Genomic DNA, 25,373 nt, shown 5'->3' on the forward strand with positions numbered 1-25,373 from the left:
CAGTATTGATTTTAAATTCAGAGTGTATAATACATGCTGTCAGGAGTTTTCTATTCTAGGTATTACGTGCTGTCCAGTGAGAGAATTTATGAGAGCATACAGTACGCTAGCACGAACCCGGTGTTACCTGGGAGTCCCTGTTATTGTCTCATCTGTGAAGAGACAAACTGTTTCAATTTTTCTAGGCTTTTGAATCACCTACATCCAAGATAGCTGGAACAAAGTGTAAACATGAACTTGTACTATTCATTATTGTAAATATTTTTTTTTACATTAGACAGATCTCAGCAAAACATTGAGTGATATATAGAGGGGTGGATTGTGATAGTCTGAGGCTAATTGAAATATTTTACTGATAGAAGTGAAATCCTTAGCTGTGAGAAGAAAGAAAAAAAAAGTGACCTTTCTCACTTATTTTTCTGCTAAGAAGCCACTAGTCAAAATACAGGAAAGGCACTCACTTCTCACACATTTCTGAGTTAGTTCTTATTTTTTCTCTCTGGTGGGCTGTGTGGTTACAGCTGCCTTATCTCTTTAACCCAATCTAACCTTTTTTCTCCAACCTCCTTTTCATCTTTCTGACATCTCACCTTAGATCTGGCAGAGGGGTTGGACTTGATCTCCTTGGGTCTCTTCCAACCCTTGATATCCTGCGTATTTATTACATGAGCTATACAGGGATTACTCTGGTTATTTTCTGATGGGAGGGAAAGAAAGGAAAGAGGGCAAAAGAGGGGAGGAGGTTGGTTGGAAGCCTCCTGCGCAGTCTGACTCTTTCAGGAGAGATCTTTGTGTTCCTTCATTACTTTTTACTTGTAACTGTGAATATTTGTATATTGTACATATATATGCTTGCAAATTGTGCTGAGCTGTAAATATAGCTTCCTTGACTTCTAGTTGACTGAGTCTAGTTTGGTGAATTTGTAGGGGGAGGCAAGTAACTCCTAAACTATCACACCACAGCTCTCTGATTTCTTTCTTCAACCAGTTCACAATCCACCTCAGTACCTGATCATCCAGACCACACTGCTTCAGTTTAGCCAGAAGGATGCTGTGAGAGGCAATGTCAAATGCTTTACTGAAATCAAGGTAAACCACATTCACTGCTCTACCATTATCAATCCACCTGATTATGTTCTCATAAAAGTCTATAGTCTAGCAATGAGCTGTGCCAGCTCCCTCAGCACTCATGGGTGCATGCCATCAGGATCCATGGACTTATGGATGTCCGGATTACTCAATTGTTCCTTAATCCAATCCTTATCAGCGGTTGCTTGAAAAGGCCAAAGTTGACCCTCCTGAAATCCAGGGTTGTAGTCCTACTTGATATCCTGTTCCTACCAGACAAGATCATGAACACTGCCATCTTGTAATAGCTAAGGCCAAGGCTGTCCTCAACCTTCACTGCTTCAACCAGACCCTCCTTGTTGGTGAGCTTAAGATCCAGCAATGCTCCTGTCCTAGTTGGCTCCTCCACCATTTGCATCAAGAAGTTATCATCAATGCACTGGAGGAATCTCCTGGATTGTGGCTGTCTGGCTTCCAGAAAATATCTGGATAGTTAAAATCCCTCATGAGAACCAGGGCCTGTGATTGAGGAGAACACCACTAGTGCCCCCAAGCCTTCAAGTAACCTCCCCAAAAACCTGAAATATTTTTTAATTGCTTCCGTGCTCATATCCATTGTCTCATCATTCTCAGTCTTTATAACCAGTAGTGGGTAATAATCTGATGGTTGCACCAGACTATTGAATTCATATCAACCTGTACATACATTATATACAAAAATACAGGGCCCAATGTAAAAATAGCTTACAGCAATTAAGCTTTGATATTGATTTTAGTTACTATGGGTTGTACACTGAGGAAATTTCACAGGAAAATAAAACCTGATCATGGATCTGCTATGTAATTGTGGTGTCTGATGTTCCCAGAAAACACGAATATGTCAGAAATTAAAATTAGCAGATTTTTCTCTCAACAGGTCACATAAAACTCACTGCTTCTGCATGAGAAGGCAAATACATTTTGTATTAATAATGAGAAATGCAAGCAATTACAAAATACTCAAATAACGCACACTATCCTACACACAGAGAGAAAAGAAGACAAGTATGTTTTTAACAGAAAAAGTGGAATCTTTAACTGAAACACAATCCAGTGTTTTATACCTTTTAGAGCTTTGGTGTCATAGAAGAGAATCTTATGAAATGTTCTTTTTCATGAAACAGTCTGGTTTGCAGATACATTAAAAAAAAAAAAAAGGAAAAAAAAAAAGGAGAAAACTCCACGTTTTTCACATCTGTTCCTGACTGGACAAATACACTTTCATCAACATTGCACACACACTCCCCACACACTCCCACCAAACCAAACCAACCCAACCCACCCACCAACCAACCAACCCAACCCAAAACCCCCAAACCAACAAAACCAAATCAAAGCAAAACAGATAACAGGAAAAAAAATGTAGAAATTATTGTCATGGAGGGCCTGTAGGCCCAAAGAGAGGCTTACTTATGCCTTGCCCTGCCTGGACATATTTTTCTGCCAGGACCCCTGGTTGTAAACACGTTGTGTAAGGCCCACACACACCCAGCTTGTGTCTCCCTGGGGTAAGCCCATGTGATCCCCATATTTGGGAAAGTGCAGGCAAGTGCCCTTTTGCCTATTATGGTAAGGTTTGGCTGACTGCCAATGCGACTGGTCATTCTAGTGGCCAAAGAGGCCATTAATCTTGGCCCACATTCAATAAATAGGGGTGCACAGGTAAACAAAGTGCTCAGCTCAGACCCTCAGGCACAGACCCTGTATGGCTCAGCCACTCTGACCCTCACTTGCACAGCTCAGCCACTCAGATGCTACCTTGATAGCTCAGTGGCTCAGACCCCCATGCTCAGATGCCATTGCATAGCTCAGATGCTCAGAGGCTCAGACCCTCATGCTTTGGCCTATTCGCAGATCACCTGCCTGGGTACCTGTTGCCGAGGGGGATTTCTCAGTGTCTACGCCTATTTGGAGGAGGGAAGAAATTAATTGGGGTGAGATAATTTTATATAAAAAAATATATTTGTTAATCTCAATATTCTGAACTCTCACCACTCCCAACCACGGTATATTAATATTCAGTACACGGTTATGAAAACAATTTAGGATAAAATATGTACAGGAATTTGTTAATTAACTAGTAAATATTCAAACTATAAACAGAGAGAGGAGTTTTCCTCTTGGCTTAATGTCGTTTCGCATCTTTATGCTATTTGCCCAGCAGAGTGGGCTGAAACTCTTTCTGCTCTATGGCAGAGATAACTTATATTATAGAGGTATTAAAGCTTTTACTCACAATTCTTATTAATTATTAATCACCCTCCAGGGCTGCGTCACAGCATGTGCCTAGTGTCCAGACTTCAGGGGATCTCTACCTGTGAACTTGGAGGCTGGAATCCTCATGGTTTGAGGGGAGAGGATAAATCTTCCCTGCTTGTGGGGAAATATGTTTTCTCTAACCTTTTCTCCTGGTGAAGAGGTGATCTCTGCCTTTGGTGCTGCTGTCTTCTTCTGGATGCTGTGTCCAGGAATTATCAGCTGGCAGGATTTCAGGAGCAGGACAATATCGTGCTGTCTCTGGCATGGATCTTCATGGCTTCAGGCCGTGTGTGCAGACAATCCAGAGTCTGCTTCCTGGTTATCTCAGTGGCAGTGGCTTTTACCAGGCAATAATAGGGAGTGGGCATGCAAAGTGTGCGCAGCTGCTGGGAGTCTGAGCTCTGTGGGTAAAGACAATACAGGATCTGGTCCTGATAACACCGTAGTGTTCAGATGTGCACAGCTGGCTTAGGAGACTATAGGCTCCTTGCATATATATATATATATGTGTGTGTGTGTGTGTGTGTGTGTGTGCAGGCTTTAATGAGCCCTGCAAGAAAAGTACACAGGCAGGTGAGCTGCGAATGAGTCAAAGCATGAGGTTTGAGCCTCTGAGCATTTGAGCTATGCAATGGCGTCTGAGCATGGGGGTCTGAGCAACTGAGCGCTGCAAGTGAGGGTCATAGCATGTGTCTGAGCCATGCAGGTGAGTCAGAGATGAGCTGAGTGCTGCAATGGCGTCAGAGTGTGCACCCTTATTTATTGAATGTGGACTGAGATTAATGGCCACTTTGGCCACTAGAATGACCAATCACGTTGGCAGTAAGCCAAACCTTACCATAATAGGCAGAAGGCTCTTGCCTGGATCTTCCCAAATATGAGGTTTACCCCAGGGAGACACGAGCTCTGTGTGTGTGGGCTTACACAACCTGTTTACAACCAGGGGTCCTGGCAGAAAGACATGTCCAGGCAAGGCATGGCATAAGCAAGCCTCTTTTTGGGCCTACAGGCCCTCCATGACAGTACCTTTCTTGCAGAGCTAACTTAAACCTGCTTATATACGTATATGTGGAGCCTATAGCCTGCTAAGCCAGCTGTGCACATCTGCATACCACTGTGTTATCAGGACTAGATCCTGTATTGCCTTTACCTACGGAGCTCAGACTCCCAGCAGCTGTGCACATCCTGGATGCCCACTGCCTATCATTGCCTGGTAAGCGTGACACTGCTGCTGAGATAACCAGGAAGCAGACTCTGGATTGTCTGCACACACACACACATGGCCTGATAGCCATGAAGAACCATGCCAGAGACAGCACGATATTCTTCTCCTATACTTGATCTCCTTTTATGATCAGGTTACCTGCCTGGTGAATGAGGGGCAGGCTGTGGATGTAGTCTACCCAGACTTCAGCAAAGCCTTTGACACTGTCAGCCACAAGAAGCTCCTTGCCAAGGTGGCAGCTCATGGCTTGGACAGATTCACTCTGTGCTGGGTCAGGAACTGGCTGGATGGCAGAGCCCAGAGAGTGGTGGTGAATGGTGCCATATGCAGTTGGCAGCCAGTCACTAGTGGCATTCCCCAAGGATCAGTGGTGGACCCAGTCCTGTTCAGTATCTTTTCTGATGATCTGGACGAGGGGATTGAGTCCATCATCAGTAAGTTTGCAGATGACACCAAGCTAGGAGCAGATGTTGATCTGTTGGAAGGTAGGAGAGCCCTGCAGAGGGACCTGGACAGGCTGGATGGGTGGGCAGAGGTCAATGGGATGAGTTTTAACAAGGCCAAGTGCAGGGTTCTGCACTTTGGCCACAACAACCCCAAGCAGCGTTACAGGCTGGGGGCAAAGTGGCTGGAGAGCAGCCAGGAGGAAAGGGACCTGGAGGTACTGATAGATAGTAGGCTGAAGATGAGGCAGCAGTGTGCCCAGGTGGCTAAGAGAGCCAATGGCATCCTGGCCTGCATCAGGAACAGTGTGGCCAGTAGGACAAGGGAGGTTATTCTTCCCCTGTACTCAACGTTGGTCAGGCCACACCTTAAGTACTGTGTCCAATTCTGGGCCTCTGAATTCAAGAGAGATGTTGAGGTGCTGGAATGTGTCCAGAGAAGGGCGACAAAGCTGGTAAGAGGCCTGGAACACAAATCCTATGAGGAGAGGCTGAAGGAGCTGGGGTTGTTTAGCCTGGAGAAGAGGAGGCTCAGGGGTGACCTCATTGCTGTCTACAACTACCTGAAGGGAGGCTGTAGCCAGATGTGGGTTGGCCTCTTCTCCCAGGCAACCAGCAATAGAACAAGGGGACACAGTCTCAAGTTGTGCCAGGGGAAGTATAGGCTGGATGTTAGGAGGAAGTTCTTCCCAAGGAGCGTGATTGGTGTTGGAATGGGCTGCCCAGGGAGGCGGTGGATGGCACTGTCCCTGGAGGTGTTCAAGAAAAGACTGGATGAGGCACTTAGTGCCATGGTCTAATTGACTGGATAGGGCTGTGTGCTAGGTTGGACTGGATGATCTTGGAGGTCTCTTCCAACCTGGTTGATTCTATGATTCTATGATTCTATACCTGAGTTCCCGCCTAAGAAGTCCCTGCATGTAGCATCCAGAAGGAGCCAGCAGCACCAAGGCAGAGACTGCATCCCTTGCCAGGAGAACAAGGTTAGAGAACACTATTTCCCCACAAGCCAGGATGATTCATCCTTTCCCCTCAAGCTGGGAGGATTACATCCTTAAAGTCCATGAGCAGAGATCCCCTGAAGTTTGGACACTGGCATAGGCTGACGTAGCCCCGGAGAGTGATCACTGATTAATAAGAGTTGTGAGTAAAAGCTTTAATACCTCTGTAATATCTGTTATCTCTGCCATAGAGCAGAAAGAGTTTTCAGCCTGTTCTGCTGGGCAAATAGTGTACAGACCCCAAACGGCATTAAGCCGTGGGGAAAACTCCTCTCTCTGTTTATAGTTTGAATGTTTGTTAGTTAATTAATAAGTTTCTGTATATAACTTATCCTAGAATGTTTTCATAACCGTGTAAAGAACCATTTAATATTAATATACAGAGGTTGGGGGTGGCGAGAGTTCAGAATATTGAGTCTAATAAATCTATATTTTTATATAAAATTATCTCTCCCCAATTAATTTCTCCCCTCCGCCAAAATAGGCATAGTGGCAGAATACCCTATCCATGACAATTATAAAAAATATTTTCTTATCAATTTGTTGCCGTAGTGTCTGGGAACAGATGATGCAAACATCTGCTAGGAATGATGCACATGTTCTGTGAGACAGGGCTGTGAGATAACCTTATAAGACTCCTCCCTTTCTTGCGATTCTTGCTAAAGTTCTTTAGATTGTCAAGAAAATAGTGGCTTAATAGACAAAGAGTTACTTATGAGGCTGCATGTGTAAGAAGAAAATTACTGTACTTGTTCACTCAAAGTTTGAATTGCTATAAAGCTCTGCTCTGGGCCAATATCCTGGGTCGGGTTTGAGAACACTGACTTTTAAAGCATTTTATCTTTGCTTGATTCTTTTAGTTTTATTTTTTTGTTTTGCTTTTTATTTCTGTCAATAAAGTTAATCCTTATAGAAGAGATGAATTTCAATTTCAGATGTGTAATCGTTGTTTTATGACAGGTTGAAAAGACAGGAGCAGATGGATAACATTTGGGACATTCAGTCAACTCATCTGTTTGTTACACTCGCATTGGCTGCATTAAGCGGTCCTTCTGTCTCCAGCACTCCCAGTAGCCCTCAAGATATCCTCTAAGAATGATTTTGATGACGGACAGCTGAAGTAAAAATAATATTTTTGAGAGCAAATAATTGTATCATAGCTCTTTGAATCATGATCTCTCTTTTGGTTATACCTGGAATAATGTCATCACAGAGACACTTTTACCAGTGATAAAGTTCACTGAGCTTGCCCATATGCAACTAATCAAACATATGGCTAACATTATTTTTTTTTTTGCTATTTCTGAGAAACAAACCAAACATTTTACCAGGTGGTTCAGTTGCTGTTGACGTAGCTGAAGCCAACATGTGAGTTAAGATTTTGTTTTCCCCCGATGTTCCTATGATATGTAATTCTGGATGGTGCGTACCTATGGTATCTTGGATTTTTCATTCAGCAAGATTGATGTAGCAACGTAAAAGATATTATATGCACTGGAAATAAAATAGATATTTAATTGCATTTTGTAATTCAAATTCGTAATTTGGAAAGAAGTGTTGGGATATGAAAACAAGTGTTAGCACAATTATGTTGAAAACCAAATTTCCCATATTTTGGAAGCATTGACAATTACAAAACCATATCCTAGCCACACCTTCTAGTGCACTGTAAGCCAACATCAGAATATATAGTCAAAATGTAATCTAATATCATCAGGTGATTAAAAAAAAGAAGGAAATTTCCAATTTCTTTGCTTCACACAGCATTTTTCTGTGTTTCAAGATAAGAGACAATTTTCTTTCTAACCAGATAGATACACTATGACATCTAAGCACATAGACATACTATTTGGCATAATATTCAACACATGTGGATGAACTTAGGAGAGTTCAGATGTTAAAACTATAAAGGAAATGAAAGACAATGAGACGAAAACGAGAGGAAAACGTGGGGCTAGTGCTCAATGAAGTCAGGTTAGTGACAAAGGACAGAGAAAGACATTATATACTTGGGCTTGTTTTGCATTATTATTACCAACAGAGTCCCCATTTCCTGAGTTTCCTTGATTCCCCATTCTCATTCCATGATTTTCCAAGCTTAATGTTGTAATATGTGAGAATTCAGTAGTACAGCAGAAGTAAATGCGAAAAGGAGCACTTAGTCCACTTGGACATGGAACAGAGAGTGTTGGAACTGTTGACCAGTGTCACTGGAAGGCTTCTTTCTGCCATCTTTGAAAGATTATGTCAACTGGGGAAGACCCTTATGGGTGGGAAATGCAAATGTTGTGCCCATCTTTATGCACAGCAAGCTGAAAGACTGGGAGAACTAAAGACTTATCAGCATTCCTCAGTCCCTGGAAAGATGAAAGAGTATTTCTTAAAGCTGTTTTAATTTACTTGAAGAACAAAGATGTAATTGGCAAGAACCAGTGTGAGTTTGCCAAAGCTAATTGTTCCTGAACAATGTGATATCTGTTTGTGTTGAGATGCCCAAGTAAATGCATAAGGGGAGAACAGTGGATGTTCTTTATTAAAGACCTAAGTAATGGGGTCCAAGCTAGTCCATGAACTGAGGATGAAAGGTTAATATACTGGAGGACATGGCTACTATTCATAGATGCTTCAACATGCTGGAGGACCATGTGAGATTCAGCAAAAGTAAATGATTTTGTCTTTTATGGCTGATACTTATAGGAACACTAGAACTTGCTCCAGAGAACTAACTTTTCTCTCTTCCTTGTAAGGAGAAAGTTCTTCACCATGAGAGTGGTGAGACCTTGGAATGGGTTGCCCAGGGAGGTGATTGAGGCCCCATCCCTGGAGGTGTTTAAGGCCAGGCTGGATGAGGCTGTGGCCAGCCTGATCGAGTGTAGGATGTCCCTGGTCATGGCTGGGGGTTGGAACTAGATGATCCTTATGGTCCTTTCCAACCCTAACTGATTCTACGATTTTATGATTAAGCTTAAAAATAAGGGGTGGAGTTTTTAAAGAAAGGCAACAATGCAATTAACTGTTGTGACTGTATGGCTTGCTGGAAAACATTTCACACAATGTATTCTATTCACAGATCTACCCTGCAATGTTGTTATTTTAAGACAACAGAGGCAGGTGATTCACATTTTGGCAGTCCTGTTTCATGCACTGACACTTGTCTTAAGCAGCTGATTGAACTGCAGAAGCTCTAGTATTTGATTTCTAACACTTTTAAAAAACCTTGTATATTCACTTGTGTCTGGTAGATATTATTGGAACATAACTACAAAGCCAGTTCAAACTATTACTGCTAAGACAAGACTAAAATCACAGGTATCTAAAGATCTGATACATAAACCTGTGCCTCCTTTGTCTTGACAGGTTAACCTTCTGTTATGTTTCAAGTAAATTTAAGTCTGAGATACAAATAAACAAAGAAATGCAAGATAATGGAAATAAACTTCCATTGTAAGTTGTATGTCACTGCTCTCTCTTCTTGATCATCTGTATTACATCCTTTCCTCTGCCTTGGGGATTCTCTCTTTTCATTAACAGATCACATAAAATTACATTTCTTGGCTTCTGCCCTCTTAACATCTGATGTCATCACCCTTCACTGTCCCAGGATCATAAATGTCCTCCTGGACCATGCTTGCATGATTTCTACTAAAGTTAATTGTGCAGTTGTTATGTGTCTCAAGAACAAAATCTTCTGAATAAATTCATGGAATGATCAGAAATACAGGGTATAATATATGAAACAAATGTGAAAAACTCATATACAAGCATGGATGCCTTTATAAGTTTTGGAGGTGAACAGAAATAATATTTGTTATTCTGCAGGGCTTATTTCTGTGACATATGCCTCTACCTAAACGCATCTGAACAGTTAATTGGTTTAGGATTGTCTGCTGTTAACTGGTAGAAGACACATCAGGTCCTGTTTTAAAAAGACGCTCGACTAGGTTTAGCTTTGATATAATAAGAAAAAATATTTTTAACATGTTAACATGTAACATATATCCATGATACTATGGATATATAGTTATAATTTTAGTTATTGACAAAGAGCTCATGGTTTTTAGAGCTGGAGAGAAATGTATTTAACTTTTTCATAAGGAAATGCAATTTGCCAGTTACTTTCTGGTAATCATTAGAGCTTAGCTAGTGTCTTTTTGAATGTTATTACTGGATTGCAACCCAAGTGCTAGGAAATCTAAAACTAGGGAACCTGTGATCAGAGGTAAATTTTTATCAGTTTATTCTCCCTTGTGAGAAAGACATGCACTGCCTGTGCAGAATCACTGCAGCAAGTTGTAAATGATGTATGAAATTAAAAATCCTCTGCCCAGTGGAAAAGAGAGAATGGATAACAATGCAGTTGCTGCTGTGCTGTGCTAGGAACTGGCTGGAGGGCCAGACCCAGAGAGTGGTGGTGAATGGCACCTCATCCAGCTGGCGGCCAGTCACTAGTGGTGTCCCTCAGGGATCAGTGATGGGCCCCATTCTCTTTAACATCTTCATAGATGATCTGGATGAGGGCATCGAGTCAGTCATCAGCAAGTTTGCAGATGACACCAAGCTGGGGGCAGATGTGACAGAGTTGGAAGGCAGAAGGGCTCTGCAGCGGGACCTTGACTGCCTCGACAGATGGGCAGAGTCCAATAGGATGGGGTTCAACAGCTCCAAGTGCAGGGTGCTGCACTTTGGCTATAACAACCCCATGGAGAGATACAGGCTAGGGTCGGAGTGGCTGGAGAGCAGCCAGACAGAGAGGGATCTGGGGGTGCTGATTGATACCCACCTGAACATGAGCCAGCAGTGTGCCCAGGTGGCCAAGAGAGCCAGTGGCATCCTGGCCTGCATCAGGAATGGTGTGCTCAGCAGGAGCAGGGAGGTCATTCTGCCCCTGTACTCTGCACTGGTTAGACCACACCTTGAGTCCTGTGTTCAGTTCTGGGCTCCCCAGTTTAAAAGGGACGTTGAGATGCTTGAGCGTGTCCAGAGAAGGGCGATGAGGCTGGTGAGAGGCCTTGAGCACAAGCCCTATGAGGAGAGGCTGAGGGAGCTGGGGTTGTTTAGCCTGGAGAAGAGGAGGCTCAGGGGTGACCTTATTGCTGTCTACAACTACCTGAAGGGTGGTTGTGGCCAGGGGGAGGTTGCTCTCTTCTCTCAGGTGGCCAGCACCAGAACGAGAGGACACGGCCTCAGGCTGCGCCAGGGGAGATTTAGACTCGAGGTGAGGAGAGAGTTCTTCACTGAGAGAGTCATTGGACACTGGAATGGGCTGTCCAGGGAGGTGGTGGAGTCGCCGTCCCTGGGGCAGTTCAAGGCAAAGTTGGACGTGGCACTTGGTGCCATGGTCTGGCCTTGAGCTCTGTGGTAAAGGGTTGGACTTGATGATCTGTGAGGTCTCTTCCAACCCTGATGATACTGTGATACTATGATACTATTTGGAGTGATATTTAACTCAGATCCTTTACCATCCTTTAACAAAAAGTAAACAATCCTGCCCCCCAAGAAAATGCAGAGAAGAAGTATTAAACAAAAGGTATCATTAACAGATATTACATTTTTTCTTACTTCTCTTTTTGATATGAAGGGGAAATTAGTTATTGTGGGATTATATTCTTCCAAAATTAACATTGTTTATTAATTTTGATATTCAGAACTCTCATCACCTCTGACCACTAATTTTAATAATAATTGGTTGTTTGCAAGGTTACGGGAACATTTTACAGATAATAACTAGATATAGAAATAACCAGCAAAAATATATAAATATTAATTGAACTGGAAGAGAAAATAATTGCAGCCAATACCACTTGCCCACTAGATGGAATCAAGGAGCTGCTTTCTGCTTATGACAGAAGGCAATGGTTTATTGCAAGAGGCTATAAATAGTTACTCACAAAATTGTTATCTCCCAACTCACGGGGTTAGCTACAACTTCAGACCATACCCAAACACTTTCAGGGAATACTGTCTTACTGAGACTTGATTCTTCCCAGGCTACTGAGAAAAGGAGGTAGACAATCTCTGACCTGGTCCTCTGGACAATCTGTGTATCCATGACTTCTCATCTTGGCAGGAGACTTTCAGGTGTAGGCAGAATGTCTTGAGATGTGCAGTCTCAGCAGGATGTCACACTGGCTAGGCAGGCCAATTGTGTAGAGGCATTTAAAGCCTGTTCCTGGTGAACTTGTGACAGTGGAGTTTCCAGGCAGTTCAGGATGCACAGAGGCACTAAGCAGCAAAACCAGCAGGCACAAATACAATGGCAGAGCACATTGTGTTTACCTGTGTACCTCCTTTTATCAATACAGACTGAGACTAATGGCCCTTTGGACACAGAATAGCCAATCAGAATGGCAGTTAGCCAAGCATGACCATATTAGGTAAATCCACAGGCTTGCTTTACCCAAATTGGGAAAAACAGGCTTTGCACAAGGCAGGCACAAGCTAAGAGTGTGTACCTTGTTTACCATAGGAACAAAACAAGTCTAGGCAGGCCAGAGTCCTTAGACTCAGTGGCTCCAAGATCTTTGTCCTCTTTCCTGTGATTGCTTCTCCCCAAAACGAAAGAAGAGAGAGCAGAAAAACATGCCTCGTCAGGCCAGTACATGGATAAGCCTATTTCAGCCCATCAGGTCACAACACCTTCACATTTCTGCCCTCCTTCCCCATCAAACTTCATTTAAGAGCATCTTATATGGTGAGTTAGACTTTGGTAAAGTATCACAGTATCACAGTATCACAGTATCACAGTATCACCAAGGTTGGAAGAGACCTCACAGATCATCAAGTCCAACCCTTTACCACAGTGCCCAAGGCTAGACCATGGCACCAAGTGCCACATCCAACCTTGCCTTGAACAGCCCCAGGGACGACGACTCCACCACCTCCCCAGGCAGCCCATTCCAGTGCCCAATGACTCTCTCAGTGAAGAACTTTCTCCTCACCTCGAGCCGAAATTTCCCCTGGCGCAGCCTGAGGCTGTGTCCTCTTGTTCTGGAGCTGGCCACCTGAGAGAAGAGAGCAACCTCCCCCTGGCCACAACCACCCTTCAGGTAGTTGTAGACAGCAATAAGGTCACCCCTGAGCCTCCTCTTCTCCAGGCTAAACAACCCCAGCTCCCTCAGCCTCTCCTCGTAGGGCTTGTGCTCAAGGCCTCTCACCAGCCTCGTCGCCCTTCTCTGGACACGCTCAAGCATCTCAATGTCCTTCCTAAACTGGGGGGCCCAGAACTGAACGCAGTACTCGAGGTGTGGTCTGACCAGTGCAGAGTACAGGGGCAGAATGACCTCCCTGCTCCTGCTGAGCACACCATTCCTGATGCAGGCCAGGATGCCACTGGCTCTCTTGGGCACCTGGGCACACTGCTGCCTCATGTTCAGGCGGGTATCAATCAGTACCCCCAGATCCCTCTCTGTCTGGCTGCTCTCCAGCCACTCCAACCCCAGCCTGTATCTCTGCATGGGGTTGTTGTATCTTACCAACACTACATTTATGCATAACTTCACGGGACTTGGAGACTACTCTTGGAAGACCCTTAGTTGGGAAGAAGGCTGAGATAATAAACATTATCTTGAACAGTTCAAGTTAAAAAGTAAAGAAAAAAAGAAGAGTAGTTCAAAAGCTATACCAGAAATCTGTCTCCAGGTTCTGCAACTTATTAGCTATTTTAACAAACCAAAACCAAAGCCAAAATCAACCAAACAGCAGAAACAACAACCACCACACAAAACCATGAAAAAACAAACAAGCATATTTTTTAAAAGTCATTTAACTTTGACAAAGTAGGTAAATCACCTGAATTTTCTACTTCCATGCAACACTGCATCTTAAATAACTAAGGGGGAAAAAAAGTGAATAAATCTCCAAGTAAGTGTTTGGCATTTCATTGCATTTTTAAAGTAAATTTGTTTTACCAGAAATGTGTATAATATGCCTAGAAGTCAGTGTACATTCGTGTGAGATATACTCACATATTTCTAGAAACAGCTTATGAGGAACTATTTAGTCTTCATTTAATGAACAGCTACACAAATGTTACACCTTTCTTCCCTTCTATTTTACTTTATTCATCTAAACTGGTATCAGTGCTAAGACTTATGACTAGTAGTTGTAATACCATTGCCACTATCTGGGTTATGTAAAAATATTTACCTGGTGTCCTTCTATCCTCCATTTTCCCACCCTTAGATTTGACAGATGTAATCCTGAGTCACACTAAAATAAGTACTGCTGGCATGCATTATAGCAAAAAGTTGTCTACTAGGTAGTATATACATGGCAGAATGGTTGTCTAGTAAATCACAAGCCAGCTGGCCTGGGAATATTGGTATTATCCAACTGGAAAAACAGGAAACATATATTGTATGTCAGGATTCTAAGATTGCTAATTAAATATCACTGAGAGGTTTTGAGAAAAACATCTATTTTTCTAACAATCTTTTTTTAGTTTATCAACATAGCAAAAAGGTCTCTATTTACAAGAAGTCAGTAAAATGAAAATATTTCTACTAAAAGTTTATATAGTATAATGTTGGTAAAATATGTAATATGAGTATGTGTGCACTGGGCCTTGATGTTTTATGTTAGTGTTACGTTGCATGAGTTATGAAGTAACCCAAGTTAATGTGTTAATATCTGACTGCACAGAAGCTTTATATATATTGTCAGATGTTGTGCATAAAACTGAAAGAAATGAATGTCTGCAATAATACATTTAAAAAATGAAATAGTTATTTGGCCACTACAGTAACTCTGCTGCATTACACATTGATGAATGCTCTTACATCTGAAACTTGGCAACTGAAAAATGGCATTAGGGATTACACATATTTGTTAAAGTACAAATAAAATAATATTAGAACAGGATATCAATAAATGATGAAAAAAGTACTATACTAACTGCTTGTTGTAGACTAAGGTGAATCTCTCTCCACAGCCATCAGAAAATATGTATGCTAAAGTCAAGTGAATTAGAATAGTTCCAGTTTAACAATAGGAAAACCAGCCACAGGTGCAAAAAAGATCTATGATGGACTAAAATTAGATGGTTCTTTCCAATGCTAATAGAGGCAGAGAGCATCTGTAATTACCAGTGAGCCTGAACATCTTGTTGGGGATCCAGAGTGAATAAAAACGTAGAGTCAACAGTCATTTCCATCTATCAAAGTAACATAAGATGTACTTTCATTTATTTATTTTTTTTCTTCAGCTTGGTGGAAACTCTGTCTTACAGAGTTTTACAAGCATTTTCATTTTTAGAATTAAGTAAACTCAGCAGGGGGATCTTTCTAGGGTGGAAGACAGTTTAGGAAAATTATATATAGCACAATTATAGACTTAACCAAAAAACTGATTTCTTGGTTCATCAGCAATTTAGAAAAGAGGAATTCATTCAGTGCAAAGTGAATTTTAATTCATGCTCTGGCTCAACCAGCAAACCGAGGAAGGATTATTTGGGATGATATGAAATATTTGCTACAAAATTAGTATTATGTTTAAAACACAAACATTAATAAAGGCTTTAGAAGATAAAGGAAATGTAAAACCAAATTGTTAATTTGAGTATTTATTTTTTAAAAAGACCCTCAGATTTTATGTATTTTGATGTAAGCTATTTTATCAAGCATTCTAATGGGCAAAACATTTTTATGGTTTCATTTTGTGTGGTATTGTTTGTTTGGTTTTGGTTTTTTTGGGGATTTGTTGTGGTTTTGTTTTCATCAGAGGAAATAAAGACCTGCTGAAAATCACTACCCCGGCTAATATTCTAGTGGATTCAAAACTTAGTTCTAGATGTACTAAGTCTTATAATATTAAGGTGAAGAATCTCCAGAAATAGCATGATTTCCATACATTCAGTGAGTGAAGTTGCACTGAAAGCCAAAACTAATATGCAACAGGAACACTAGTTTTAAAATCTTCCCTAATTAATTTCTTTTTAGACTCCAGTTAGCCGGTGTCTACCTGGACTAAATGGAAAGCTTTTTTTCCCCTTGCTCCACATAGGGGCGGACTCTTAAAGACCCATTCCCATGCCACAGAGAAAGCAGCAATTAACTTAAAGTCTTCTAACATTTGCCAGCAGACTGTAGTAACAAGAGTCATTTAAAAAATTGTCACGCTAAGGTTGATTTGAAAGCCATATACTTTTCTTAGCATGCTGCCTACTTGTTCCCAATGGAGAAGCAACAGGGGTAATTTTCTGTAGCACTACAGGATGTGCAAACCATTTGAAGAGGAATGTTTAAATCACTAACATCTGTTGGAATTCAAGTGGATTCTTTTTACCATCTTCCAGAAGCTCAGTGGTAGCTGCTGAGAACTTCACTGAATACACACTGAATAGAGGTACTTGTTTCAGACAACTGTTCAGTTTTTGTCAGGAATCTAGCCCTGATTTTGAGATTGTACAGCTATTTCACTATTTTGGAAAACAATTAGCACATCAGGATATTTGATGATTCAAAGGACTTAGCAAGGTAAGGATAGACATCACCACCTAGGCACTGAATTATTCGATGTTTTGCTCCTTTGCTCTTATAAAAGACTAATCACCTTCAGTTTTATCCTATGTATATCAATGAAGACTATTTTTTTGTTATTATTGTATTTTCTTTCACTTTAAATTGTTTCTCCAGTTCTTTAAATTTTGATGTCAAATATTCAGCATGAAACAATAATCACTATTTTTTGTAGGATCTATGAAGATTGAGAATTGGGTGTTGGGCAGAGGTATGTAACTACAGCAACTCAGAACAATTATCCATGAATTCCTGTATTCTGAATCTCATATATGAAATGTTTATTTCAAGAGATATATAAAATCTGGTGGGACTAATAGAGAAAAAATATCTTTACATTACATTATTTTTCTAAAACGATAAAGTTAATTGTTGGCTTATGTCTCTGAGAATAGGAATTCATGTATGAGCCACTGAATTCAACAATTACAAAATAATTTTGGTTGGAAAAGACCTTTGAGATCATGTGGTTCAACCATTACCTAACTCTACAAAGCCTGGTGCTAAACTATGTTCCTTAGCATCACACCCATGCATCTGTCAAACACATGCACAAGTTCAATCACCTTCCTGAGGAGCCTATGCTGGTGTTTGATAGTAATTTCCATGAAAAAGTTTCTTCTAATATCAAATCTAAATGTTCCCTCATACTACTTGAGGATACTTCCTTGGTCCTGTCACTTGTTGCTAGGGAGAAAAGACCAACTCCCATCTCACTATAGTGTCCTTTCAAGTAGTTAGAGGGGAACTCAGGGCTTGTCCAGTTCCAGCCCCCATGCCATGGGTGGGGACACCTCCCACTGGAGCAAGTTGCTCAGGGCCTCATCTGACCTGGCTTTGAACACCTCCACGGAGATTGTGCTCCACAACCTCACTGGGCAACCTGTGCCTGTGTCTCACCACCTTCACTGTAAAGAACTTAGACTCAAGACCCGCCTGGATGTGTTCCTGTGCAACTTGCCCTGGTTGACCTTACTTGGGTAGGGGAGTTGGGCTGCATGATCTCTAGAGATCTCTTCCAACCCCTACCATTCCATGATTCTTGGAAGCTGAGGGACTTGAAGCATGTGGAATGAGATCACTTGAGCTGAACAGAAACCCAGAGGGTTCATTGTAGAGAATGATCATTGTCTCCCCTCAGACTCCTCTCCTCCAGGCTAAACGACCCCAGTTTCCTCAGATGCTACTTATAAGACCTGCTCTCTAGATCTTTCACCAGCTTTGCTGATTTTCCCAGGACAGCTTCAGGACCTCAGTGTCTTTCTTGTAGTGGGGGTCCCATGCTGACTGGATTTGGTCACTGGGCTGGCCTTGAACATGCTGCCTAATAGCACTCAGGATGGTCTGCTCTGTGACCTTTCCTGGCACCAAGATGAAATGGGTCAGTAGTTCTGAAGATCCTCCCTCTGGCCCTTCTTGTGCCTGGACATCACACTTGACAGCCTCCAGTCAGCTGGGATGTCCACAACTGAGCTACTGGTAAATGATGGAAAGAGGCTTGGAAAGCACTTCTACCAGTTCTCTCAGGGCCTCAGGTGTATGCCATCTGTTCCCATAGACTTGTGTAAGTGTAAGTGGTGCTGAAAGTCACTAACTGTCTCCTTTTGGATTATGAGGGGCTTTATTGTGCTCCAATCCCTACCTTGCAGATCAGAGGGCTAAGTATCCAGTGAACAACTGGTCCTACTACTAAAGAACAAGTCAAATAAGTTACCAAGTACCTTAGCCTTTTCCTCGTTCTTGACATCTACATATTGAATAGAGGACAGAGATTCCCCTTAGTCTCTCTTCTGTTATGGACTAGGGAGAAGTGTTGTAGAATGATTTCTTGTTGTTTCTGACAGGGGAAGCCAAGTTGATTTCCTCTTGGGCTCTGGCCTTTCTAGTTTTCTTCCTGCCCAGCCTCATAACAACTTTGTAGTCCTCTTGAGTGGCCTCCCATTCTTCAAAGGACATAAAATCTCCTTTTTTCCCTAAGCTGCAACCAAACCTCTCTATTCAGCTAGTCTGGCTTTCTTCCTTGCCAATTTGCGTTTTGATACATGGGGATGGCCTGTTTCTATGCCTTTAAGACTCTTTGAAGAATGTCCATCCTTCCTGCATTACTTGGCCCTTCAGGACCACCTTATTCATAAAAGCACATCCGAGCAAAAACTTTGCATTATTAAAAAAAAAAATGGACACAGAGTTGAGACTTACACTGTGCATAATAGATGTATTATATATTGATACCTATCAGTCCTTACTGATACTGAAACATATAGCTATGATAGATATATATGGACAGATGTTTAAAAATTAAATTCTTATCTTTTTCATTTTATTGGTTGTTCTTAGAATGCTGTTATGCAAATAAATGTAAATGCCTTATCACTGAGAAATGTTTTGCTTACAGTTATGTTGGAAACAAATGTTTTCTGAAAATGCCTGGATAGTTTCTCAGTACAGAGTTCTCTGAAGTTCACTGAGAAATGATCAACTTCCATGTCGCTTTGGTATAGATATCTTTGCATTACTGCTCTTCTTTCTGAATATTTTCTGGATTTTTTTCTTTCTACATACTTTTTAACCTCAGTAGTGAGACTCAAAAAATATCTTCTTGTTTCATTTATTGGTAGGGCTTTTATTAATTTTAAAATGTATTAGATTAATACTGAGGAAATGTTCAATGTTTATAGTACTTTATATACTTAACATACTATGTTAATTAATAGAGTTTTAAATCCAGACAGTTTGCCTTACTAATTTGCCATGATAGTAATAATAATTTATTATTTAGTATGCAAACATAATACCCTTAATCTTTGTAAGGTGTGTTAAGAAATCCTGGGGAATTTGCTAAGCCAAAAATGCATTTGTAAAGAAAGCAATTAAAGGATTTGGATGCCTTTGCATGAACTTTCAGTAATTTGCCTACTGTCTAAAATGCTGCGGGAGATAAATTAAATTTTAAGAATCTAAAGATGTCGTTAAAAGAATAATTTCAATAAATACTCTTCCAGGAAATAATTGAGTGGAAGCTCTGTTCTTGTAGCTTCTTGCATATTCCCAAGATATATTGAAGATACTGTTTCAAAATTATGTGCTTTTCCCATCAACATAGTTAATAATCATCTGGGGTTTTGGTGATTTTTACAGTTTCTTCATGGTTTTGTAATATCATATGCATATAGTTTTGTATGGAGTAACTGTGATAAATTATGACATGGGAAACATTGCTTGTGTAGGATAGGTTGAGAACAAGTACACTCATGTAGGAAGCAGCAGATAAATTTTCTTTATCTATGCTTATGGCTGAGTGCATTCAAGCTTTTCTGGTCTCTCTAAGTGATCTTGGTGTAATGAAATAGATCATTAGATGCATCCAGTCTTTTTGTCACTGTTACTCTTAAATAATGCTAAATCAAAATGGCCCGTCTAAACAAATACTCAGATAGTCACACAGTGATATGTGATAGTGTCAAGAACATGGAATGCCCTCTAAACAATATCTATATCTGTATCTATATAAAGATTTTTGGTAAAGGCTTCTCAGAATAAATGTGTTGATTAGATGTGTTTCATCCTGTAACATGAAGAGGTAAATGGGCAAACTACTATCAATAACTGCTAATGTTCAGACATACAGAATGAACTTGATCTGTCCTGGTCTCATTGAGGATACCACTGCTTACTGCAAGGTGGGGGGTTGGCCTAGAAAGCCTGCACTGGTCCATTCCAACCCATTCTATGATTCTGTGATTCTGTGCAAACAACTTAAAAAACATATATGTAATGGAGTGATAGGACTTATAAATATGTAACATTTCTTACAAATGTAATTTTGAACATTCCTCTCTAAATCAACCAATCGACAACCCAAAAAATTGTTATTTAGAAAGAAGTATAAAGAATTTTCAAAATATTCATTGACAGCGTCTGACAATGTGTAGCTATAGCATCATGTAATGACAGCTTCATCTATACTCAAAATTTTGGTGTTTTTTTTTTTTTTTTTTTCCAGGAATGAGATTAGATTTTTCTAAACAGCACATTATATCCACTTCATGTGAGTGACTGAAGATGAACGATATGAATAATTTTATGTGATGCGTATTGAAATAAATATCACCCATGTGTCATAGCTGCATATGTGGGAGAAAAATATTTTTCACACTATAGACATCCACAAAATTTTATAAAAAGAGTAGGCCTTTTGCATGCACACAAAAATACACCTAGCCTTAGAACACATGCTGTCTTCACATGAATAAATAATGCAGGAGAATAATGAAGTAAAAAATAATATTTGATCTTAAATGTTGACTCTCTCTCCAGGAGGATTTCTAAAGCTGGCTGAATTGATTTGCGAAGAGCATAGGGATTTGTAGTAGTAAAGTGAGCAAGACAAGTGCAAAAAATAGAATTACAAGATATTGTTATATTGTTTGAAATAAAAGGCAAAAAGTAGAGGTAGTTTCCCAAAAACATTCTAAAGGCTGTTCTTCGATTGTTTTCTCCTGGAAATAAAAGATGTGCATTTTTTTTTTTCTCTAGAAGCAAAGTGCACAGGTTTAGCAGTAACAGAACATTTAGAATACTTATTATGCTTAGTTTTCCTGGACAAATAGTTGTCTTGTACATCTTCCTACACATGTGCATCTCATGCAAGACTTCAATGCAGAGCAGATAACCATGACTTTTTTCAGTTATTGAAGAGCAGGAATTGAAAAGGAGGAAACATCCTAGAAGCAGTAATGGACATGAATACTAGGTAATGCAATAGAATAGAATAGAATAGAATAGAATAGAATAGAATAGAATAGAATAGAATAGAATAGAATAGAATAGAATAGAATAGAATAGAATAGAATAGAATAGAATAGAATAGAACAGAACAGGATAAGACAGGACAGAACAGGACATTTCAGTTGGAATGGACCTAAAACATCTTGTGCAATTGCCTGATGTTTTCAGGGCTGACAGAAATTCAAAGTGTGTTATTAAGGGCATTGTTCAAGTGACTCTCAAACACTGATAGGCTTGGGCATTGAACACATACAGGGGGGCTGCCCAGTGTTCAAACACCCTTTCTATAAAGTAATGCTTTCTAATATCCAATCTGAACACGGTGCAGTTTTAGACTGCTCCCACATGTCCTATCACTGAATACCGGGAAGAAGAGATCAGCATCTGTCTCTCCAATTCCCATCCTCAAGAAATGCTAAGGAGCAATGAGTTTGCATCTCATCCCCCTTTTCTCCAAAACCAACCATCTCCAGTGTCATGCTTTGTGTTTAAGCTACGGGGACGTATTTGTTTGTTTGTTTGCTTGTTTGTTGGGATATTAGGGGAAATTTAGGAGTGATACAAATGTTCATTTGATAAGAAATAAAGTATAAAAGAAGTGAAATGATAGTTGATTGATGAACGATTATTAGGGGAAATTTAGGAGTGATATGAATGTTTGTTTGATAAGAATTGAAGTATAAAAAAACAGTTGAAGGTGAAAAATGTAAATAGCTGGAATTTCCAGCTATTCCAGAAGTGGAAACGAATATAGGGCAAAGTTAGAAGATAGTATAATTAATACATTCCATGTCCATTAAGCATTCATTAATTTAACACTAGACTTAATCAAGGATAAAATAAACCATAACCAAATGTTAGTCAAAGTGCACCAGAGTCAAAATGATTCCCCATTGTGGTGGAGGGGCAGCAACCCCAAAACCGAGGCTTACCTATGCCCCTACATGCCCAGACATGTTCTTCTGCCAGGACCCATGAGGCAGCAAACAAATTGTGTAACACACACAGGCCCAGCCCGTGTGCCCCCGAGGGCTGGGCAGGTAATCCCCTATTGGGAGGTCCAGGCATGTCTCTACTGCCTATTGGGGCAAGGTTTGGCTTACTGCCAACCTGATTGGTCATTTTAGATGTCCAACGAGCCACGAATCTCAGCCCAGAGCCCATAAAGAGGGGTGCACAGCAGCACCATGTGGTCAGACCGTCCAGAGGTTCAAACCGTTCAGAAGCTTAGAGCATTTAGACTCAGCTCTGATCCACAGCAGCATCCTGCTGCACTGACTTGCTTGCATGGCCTAGACACAGGATCAGGCCTCACGCATTTGCAAGCATTACAGAGGCTCAGACCTCATGCATTGATCTCAAGGCGCAGTCAAGCTACCTGCGAATCCTTTGAGAAGCAGAGCACATTCATGCCTGCACCATACATATATGGGGAGCCAAGAACCCCCTGCCTAAGCCTACGGCTATCTTGATTTGTCTATGGAGCTCGTCTCCATGCAGCATGGCATAGACCCTGCTTGCCCGGCATAAATACTACTTGCCAGCTATTCTGTAACTCTGGAAAGATTCAGAGCCAGCAGACCTCTTTCCAGATGCTCTGCAAACCTGCAAATGCAGCCTGCTAGCTGTGAGACCATGTCAGAGGCTACATGGACCAATCCTTCTCCTGCTTTGGGAAATTCCTGCCAGCTGATCATCCCTGGACACGCACAGCATCCAGAAGCCACAGCACCGAGGCAGAGCCCACTTCACTCCAGGAGAGAAGGTTAGAGAAAGCCTGTTTACCCCAGAGACTGGGAAGCTTTATTATTCCCTGCAAGCCGGGACAGACTTCAGCTGCAAAAATCCCAAGTACTGGGGACATGCTGAGAATTCTGAGAGGGTGATTAATGATTAATGATTAATACTTAAGAACAGCACACATAAGTAAGCTTCAATTCCTTTGTAATATAAGTTATGTCTATCTAAAGAGCACACACAATTTCAGCCCCTACTGGGCTAACACTAGAGTCGTTAAGAGGCATTAAGCCTAAGGAACTTTCTCTCTGTCTATAATTGTTAATAATTTGATATTCTCATTTAATAATCAATCCCTGTAAATATATCCCAAAGCTATATTCATAAACTTGCAAACAAACCGGATTTCATAGTGGTTGGGGGTGGTATAAATTTGTAAATATTAATTTTAATAAATAATTTTATAAAAAATTAAAACCACCTCTAATTAATTTCTTACCTCCCCCTAACAGAGGAGGAACAGAGAAAACCCCTCCACAACACCCATACACTTGAAACCGTCTCAGCTTTAGTTACTCCTGAGGACCACCAAATAGGACGCTAGGGACTGATGCTCAGGTCAAGAGATTGTATTCTCCTGCTGCACAGGGGGGCTCGTTGAAAGGATAAAAAAAAAAAAAAAAAAAAAAAGGAAGAGAGGCGCCAAAGGTTGGGAATGCCACGATTAAGGGTGAGATGGGGAGCAGATGTATCGGTGAAGAGCAGATTAAAGGGAAGAGCCTTTTTATGGCCCTGAAAAAGGAACCAGAGGCACAAAAAAGCAAGTTGTGCTAGGGGTGTAGGGGGAAAGAATGGGCCTGAAGCTAGTCACGGTAGGATATTATATGCAATGCATTGCTGATTTCACGTGAGGTGAACGACCAAGAAATAACCTGGTATGACAGCTTTTAGTGTGGAACCAATGATTGGGATATTATGGGCTGTTACCAAGGAGGGGGGTATGTTGAGCACTCCCATGTACTAGGAGTATTGTAGAGCAAAGCTAAGGATTTCTTAATGGGTTTACTACTGGAGGTGGTTAATTGAGGAAGTACATTACAGGTTTATTCCTTCAGAAAGTAGGATGTATTGTAGTAGCATACTCATTATGACTTTTTAGTAAAAAAAAACACCTTATTATTTACATAGTAAGATTTTTTGAATATGCTTCTTTGGTGTTGTAGGAAGTCTAACGTAAGTAAACATATAATTCTGTAAGTCTTGCATAACAAGTTCATTGGTTTAGGACTTTTTTTCTTCCCAGTCCACAATTTTCAGCGCATTAAAGAATACAGTTTTCCTTTGCACAGTTTTTTGGGTTTTGGTTTTTTGTTTGTTTGTTTTAATCATACTACAACAACATCAAGAGTTCCTTGGGTTGTATGAGAGATGGCTTTAAATGTCTTGTACTCTCTGTTGTCAGGATGGAGCTTGTGGGGAGAAAAAGAGAAGAGAAAGTAACAAAGTGTGTTTATACAGGCTCTGAGAACAGAGGCTGGATTCCCAGAGTGCCTTTTCTATGTTCCCTCTTCAATCTAGGTAGTCCTTTCCAGACACAGGAATTCATAGAGTTTTCCTTGAGGAAACCTATTCCAAACTATGATGGAGGACACTGAAAGAACATGTAACTTTTTTTTTCATCTAGTCCATATTTTAGGCTATTAAAGATCTTAATGAAATCAATGTTTACATATATTATGGATATTGGTTTTGCAAATAATTCTTGCAAATGCAAAGCCTTCAGACAAGTGCACTCAGGTAAAGACAAGTGTGTGTCTAGACACTAGCAGAATCAAAATATTTTTTTCAGTAACCAATCCAACTGCAGACAAAAAGAGCAGGATACTCTGTGGTGGGTTTTGATAGGTTTCTTTGTTAAAGCTATTCCTACTAAACTTTGAAATCCCATTGAAACAAAAGAAAAGAAAAAAATATTTTCAAATTACTGATTATTCTAAACTATGCCAATCATTCTTACAGCTGCGAGAGTTGCTTGCTTTTGGTGATTTCAAGAGTCAGAAATTATTTTTTGTGTCCCTCTAGAAGATTTGGTAAACTCAAGAATTGAAGATATTTACCATAGCAATGGAAGCAGAAAGCTCCATTTAAGTCATCAAGTTGTCTGTTTCTTTCTCCTGCTCTGAATGACAGACATTGCAGTTTCAAGTATTTGGTAAAAATAACCTTTTCAAGTAAAGACAGTCATAAAATCAGAATCCCAAATGCTTGTATAATTTGGGTGATGGATGACATCTCTACA

General features: G+C 40.6%; 1 protein-coding gene across 46 annotated transcripts in view; it reads right to left on the reverse strand.

Moving 5' to 3' along the window:
* The window catches only part of PTPRD (protein tyrosine phosphatase receptor type D), a 1,747,466-nt gene that overhangs the window by 542,750 nt on the left and 1,179,343 nt on the right, over positions 1 to 25,373 (reverse strand). The gene's annotated exons all lie outside the window — the stretch shown is intronic.

Source organism: Pogoniulus pusillus, chromosome Z (assembly GCF_015220805.1).
Source record: "Pogoniulus pusillus isolate bPogPus1 chromosome Z, bPogPus1.pri, whole genome shotgun sequence".
Taxonomy (NCBI): domain Eukaryota; kingdom Metazoa; phylum Chordata; class Aves; order Piciformes; family Lybiidae; genus Pogoniulus; species Pogoniulus pusillus.